Source organism: Pteronotus mesoamericanus, unplaced genomic scaffold (assembly GCF_021234165.1).
Source record: "Pteronotus mesoamericanus isolate MK-2021 breed Mesoamerican mustached bat unplaced genomic scaffold, CSHL_Meso_final scaffold_408, whole genome shotgun sequence".
In the NCBI taxonomy this organism is placed as follows: Eukaryota; Metazoa; Chordata; class Mammalia; order Chiroptera; family Mormoopidae; genus Pteronotus; species Pteronotus mesoamericanus.
In genome coordinates, this window is record NW_026555315.1 from 2,559,555 (window position 1) to 2,565,821 (window position 6,267).

Consider the following 6,267-nt stretch of genomic DNA (forward strand, 5'->3'; position numbering starts at 1 on the left):
CCACGCCTTCCCCTCCCAACCCCACCCCCAGGCGCGGTACCATGGCCTCTCCCGCTCCTGTTTTCCTGAGCCCAGGCAGCCCACCTGGCTCACTCCTACTACCTCTGTGACTTTCTAAATACACTTTCTCTTATAATTAAAAAAAAAAAAAATGTAAACGCAATCAACAGTGAGAGAGTTGGTCACATAAGTTATGGTACGTCACCACTTTGCAAAACCATGCATCCATAAAAAAGTATGTTCTAGAAGAATGTTTGTTCCAACAGAAACAATGGAAGAAAACCAACAACAAAAAAGAATGTTTGTTCTAGAAGAATGTTTATTGACATTAAGTGTAAAAACCAAATTATCAAAGAGTAGTATAGAGCTCATCTTACTTTGTTAAAAATTGAAAAGAGTGTGTGTACAGACAGACTGAAAGTAAATACATCGAAATATTAACATTGGTTATTTGGTGCTATTCAAGAATTTCCAAATTGTTTACAATCAACAAGTATTTCAGATTGATTTAAATTTTCCCATTAAGATTAGGTAGCTTTACAAATATAAGATGGCATTTGATTCAACTCTTCCAAGTTAGAAGTGGTGAATCATCAGATTTCCTAACTTCCAGTAACTGGAATGAGACCATCCGTTTTACCGCTCCCGTTGTGCACCGGCTCCACACGCAGGGGCTGCAGAGGGCGCTGCTGAATGCCTGTGCCCGATGCTCCCTGGTGAGCGCCTCCCAGACCAGGCACGGAGCCCCCTACCCATCCCGAAAAGGGCTGGCTGCTTCTCTTTGCACGCGGCGCTTTGCTGAGCAAGGTATTAAGTGAGACAAACAACCATAGCACGGACCCACTGGGAATTTCCGATCTCCAATAAGTGTAGTAACACGCCCTGAGGTTGATAGCATTGTGTTTGGGAGATTTACGTTCGGGATTTACGTGGAGGGTAAACAGCAGGCAATGCTCCAGTGCCTTCTGAACCACACACTGAGAGCCTCTGGCCTTGATGGCTGGTTTGAAACCGTCAGAGCTACAACCAGAGTGAAGCAACCACAACTTTGCCCCAGAACACACACATTGAGAGATTGCAAAAATTTTAAATAATGGTTCTCAGACATTGAGCAATTTTTAAATGGTTACATTGAGGTGATAAGAGCACAAACGCTCTTTTCTCCAGAGGGTATCATCCACCACGGGAACTTGTTGGTGAGACCAGGCAGAGCAGACAGGACCTGCTCAGGTGAGGCCGGAGCCCCCGAGAGGCAGCCTGGGAGCCCCTCACGCTGCTTGGAGGGTGGACAGTCTGGGCGGACATGGCCACTGCTGCTGGGGGCTCTCCAGTCACACCGGTGGCCTTGGAGAAGGCCCCGCGCGGCTCGGAAGCACATCGGCCGAGTGCCCCTCACCCATGACCTTCTCGTTAGTCCACTCGCTTCTTCCCAAACAGGAGGTGCCAGGGTTCACATGACAGGGTCGATGGGCAGATGACAGAAATCGTGTCTTCCCAAACGGAAACGGAAACCCATTCTCTGGAAGGAGCGTTGACGTCAGGCAGGGGTGGGCTGCGGCCCCTGATAGCGGCCGGTCTGCCTGGCAGGAAACGCCAGGAAATCCTGAGCAGAGGGCCGGTGTCCCACCATCCATGACTCACTCCCCGGACGGGGTCCTGGGGGCGCACAGGGGTCTCCCTCACACAGAGGATGCCAGCCATCTAAGAGGGAGGAGGTAGCAGACCCCGGCTTGCTTCTGCCTCAGGAAGGAGAGCGTTCCCCTGCCAGTTTGCCTGGGGGGCGGCCAGCTCTTGCAGAGCAGCTGCTCTCCTTGCTTTGTCGGCGGGGGCGGGGGGGGGGGGCGGCGCCAGGTGCTCACTGCTCGGCCTCAGCAGCTTGGCCCTCCTTCAGCCCCGAGACTGCCCACAGCGGTCTTGGCGCCTGCTGTCCCTCTGCCGACAAGCGTCTTGCCCCAGCCCCTCTCATCCTCCAAGCTCTGACCTTCCCCTAGAAATGCCATCTGGGCCCCATAACACGATTGTACGATTTTATTTCCTTCCCACTACTCACTATGACCTAAGTGTATTCATAGGTTGACTGTGGTGCTTTGTCTCTTATCCCCTCACCCCCCACCTTGCGCAATGTGAGCCTTTAGAGCCTTGTGGGCTCTGAGCACCCAGAACAGGGCCCAGCACCACACGTGGGCTCGGTAGACACTGGCTGAACCAACACGCTTGCGTACACAGCAGAAGGTGGTCGCTCCGGAGCGTCCAGGCTGCAGAAGGGAGCCGCCCTCTGTGCTTTTCCACCCAGGGTGGGGACAACGGGACTTGGCCCCCTGGGGGTTTGTGGACCTGGCGCCCAGCTCAGCCTGCGAGCCTGGCAGCTCCGGCCCGCTGTCTGGGGCCGGCACACCTGAGCCCTAGGCCTCCCCTCTGGCCACGGGCCCTTTTTCTGCCTTCATTTTCCCTGGGACCCATTTTCCCCGCTGAGCTGTTACTCTGATCTTTTCCAGTCTTTGGCGCCCTTTCCCTGAAACTAACACCTTGCCCTGGCTGCTGGGGCTCCGTGGACGGAGCGCTGGCCTGCACACCGAAAGTTCGCCAGTTTGATTCCCAGTCAGGGCACCTGCCTGGGTTGCGGGCCAGGCCCCTGGTTGGGGGCTTGCGACTGCCGATCGGGGTTTCCCTCACACAGCAATGTTTCTCTCCCTCCCTTCCTCTACCTCTAAAAATAAATAAATAAAATCTTTAAAAAAACAAACAAACAAAAAAAAAACCCTAGCGTTCTGACCCCAGGCCTCCCTGGCGTAGGCAGGCTTCAGTTCTCCCAGAGCAGGTTTGGCAAGTGTTTCCTTAATAGGCACAATAGTAAATATTTTGTACTTTGTGGGCCAGATGGCAATTACTCAACCCAGGAGCCAAAGCAGCCGCAAGCAATATAAATGAAGGCGACTATTTTCCAATAAAACTTTATTTACAAAAACAGTATGCCAGCTCATACACCCTAATGTGCCATCTTCTGCTTTAGAAAACAGCTTTTCCCTGAATGGCCCTAAAACTGCGAGACCCGGGGTCTCCGGGACAGGGACCCTGAGTCGGCGGGGGCCATGGGAGGCCTGGAGGAGCCGAAGGTTGTCCAGAACAAGCTTGCCAAACACTGAAGCTCAAGTCAGCACCCTCTCCCGTAGGGGTGGGGGCCGGTCCACGGCGCCTTTTCAAGGTCGAAAATCTTGTCATCTGCAAAACAAAACACCTATTGCACAATGGCTCCCTGGCCACCGCGAGGCCTAGGACCATCTGGCATTTCATTAACAAGAAGCCAGAACCCAGATTTCTGGAAATGCCGCCCAGGCAGAGCGTGCTGGTTTGCTTCTGTCCTGGTGAGAGATGAACGCGGCTCTCGTCTTCAGGGGAAGCTCAGCCTCTGTGGCGTGGCAGGCAGCCAGCACCACCCCAGCAAGGAGCTGCAGGCCTCCCCGGGCTCCGGCGGCCCCGCGCGGCGAAACGCCGTGGCCTGTGGCCACTTACGTCCCAGGGAACCCCGGCTCCCTGGGGCCCGCGTGGGTGGCTGAGGCCAGGGGCTGGGGGGCTCCCTGACAGAACCTTCCCCCGTCTGGCCCTTGCTGTGCATCGACGCAAGCGGCTAAGCGCGGCCCCAGGCGGGCTGGCACCTGAACCCCAAGCAGGACAAACCTTGCCTGAGAGGAGGCCCAAGCAGCCCGAGCCCGGCGGGAGGGAGAGGGGGCCTTCGACGGGCAGGCCCGGGCTCAGCGTACTTCCAGTTTCCTGGAGTTTAGGAGACAAAATAAATTCCCCGAAGACAATTGCCCTTCTGATCCTTTAGCCTGAGAAGGGGAGGTGGGGGGAGGTAGACTTGCTGAGTCAGTGCCCAAAGCTCCTGGAAGAGAGGGGAGGTGCGGCTGTGTGGGGAAGGGCAGTCACTCTGGGCAGGGGCGGGGCCTCTAGAGCCCCTGGCTCATCTCCGGGCCAACGCGCACCTGCCAGATCCAAGGTCCACTGATGCCCGATCATCCGATTTTCCCAAAGAAAGCCCCCAATTCCAAGGTGGGTGTGAAATTTCCAGATTTTTCAATGTTGTCTCCAACAACAGGCCAACCAATGTCTCTTCTGACCTGCAGCCAGCCTCTTTGCACCCCTCTTTTGTTCTGTAACGACATGTCCCAGGTTCCACAGGGGGACAGGGTAATTGACAGGAGGCCACCGTCCGCCTGGCTGTCCCTCTTGAATGCTGAACCGCGGGACTCGGTTGCTTATTCGTAAAGCGTGTTTCAAGTTCACCAAGTTCCGCAAGTCAGAGAGTGTGCCTGGCGCTCCTCCCACGGTGGAGCTCTCATTTTCTCAGCTCGTAGCTCCCTTGGGTTGAATTTGGGAGCAGGGAGCGGAGGCCTTCGGTGCGTGGGACGGAGTCTCGGGCAGGAGTGGCCAGCAGGAAAGACCCGAGAGGGCCCAGCAGGGACCCTAGCGCCGGCGGCACCCAGGCCCTGGGCTCTGCTCGCTCCTGGCACCTACAGGCTGGGAGCCCCGGGGAGGGGAGGTGGCACCTCCACAGCCCACTTCCCCATCCTCGCAGCGTTTAGTGCCGCAGAACGTGACTAACCGTGACACCAACTGTGGTAGAATCTTGTCCTTCCAGAATGACTCTGAGCTGCATGAGCATCCAGACGGATCAACTCCAGACACCCAGCCCAATCTCCAACACGTAGTAGGTGCTCAGTAATTATTTCTTAAAGGAAGGGAGGGAGGGAGGGAGAGGAAAGGAAGGAAGGAAGGAAGGAAGGAAGGGAGGGAGGGAGGGAGGGAGGGAGGGAGGGAGGAAAGAATGGTTTTGTAAAATAAAATCTTGCAGGAATAAGTGATTAGGGAGGCAGGGGCCAACAACAGTCTCCCCTGTGCCTGTTGCACTGAAGTCGTAGGTCCACTCAGGCTTCCCGCCCGGTCCCTACACTTCACCCTCCCTCAAACGTTTGCACCTCCATCAAAGCCGGGGGCCGACCCTGCAGGCCCGGAGGAGGTCTGGGAGGTGGGAAGAACCCAGGGCCCGGAGCTGGCTCCTGTCCCCCGTGACCCCGAGGGGCTGCGGGCAGCCCAAGACGCTCCCCAACTCCCGCACACCGGGCCCCCCTGGCTCTCCAACCGCGCCGGATCCCGCAGGTGTGCCAGCCTGGAATCGCACCGCGGGCACTCACCTGCGCCCGGGCCTGAGGGCCGCCCGTACCGCCCGCGAGGAGCGCGCAGAGCCGGGCTTAAGGGCGCCGCGCCTGCGGTACCCGAATGGGACTGGTCTCACTCTCCCAAAGGCCCCGCCCTCCACCCGGCCCTCCACCCGGCCCTCCACCGAGGAGGGTCCGTCCTGACACGTTCCTCGCCTTGGCCGCGCCTCAGGGGGCTCCAGTTAACCCCTAGGCCCGTGGATCAGCCCCACCCCGGGTGTCGACCCCGGTTCCCGCGGCCCTCGTGTCTGGAGCGGGAGGCCCCGCGCTCCAGTTCCGCCCACGGGTCAGTCTGGCGCCCAGAGAGGAAAATAGATGGAAATCAACCAAATGATCCCTTTCTGGAAGTTTCCCCCCTCTTCTTGTAACAGCAGGACTTTGATGAGAAGTGTGTGCGTGCAACACAAAAAAACAAAACAAAAAATTGGAGGCGGGGTGGGGGGGCGGTCCACCTGCCCACGGGAATCTGGGCCCCTCCCACCCCCTGCCTGCGTTGTGTTTGCCATTGGAGGGGGCGGCTGGCTTAGCCTGGGTTTAGAAAGTCTGAACTGCCCCAGGGAGAGGCCGGGCTGGGGCGGGGGGGGGGGGGGGAAGCCGCGTGGGGGCGGTACCCTGGGTCACACACGGAGTCTCCCCTCTGTCCCTCATGGCGCCGCCCACTGCCCGCCTCTTCTGACCCACTTTCCTGACATTTTGGCTGATGGGAGACTTTAGGAACCAAAGAGATGGAATATAATTTTTCCTTGGAACTCGCCCAGACAGGTTGCCAATGTGTATGTCACGGTGCGGAGGAGCCAGGGACCTTCCTAGGGGTGGCCGCACACCTGGAAGGTATGGCGGCCGTGGAGGGGGCGGGCAGACTCAGGAGGTCCCTGTGGAGACGCCACTGCTGCAGGAAGCCTGAGCGCGGCCGCGGAGGTCCCTTCAGACCCCACATGCATGCCCTGGGGAGGTGGGGGACGGCACCTGACCCAGGGGCCCCGTGTCTTGGGGCTCCCAGCTGCCCTGAGCCAGCAGCCAGCCCGCTTGGTTACTGCAGGGCAAGCAAGCCGGC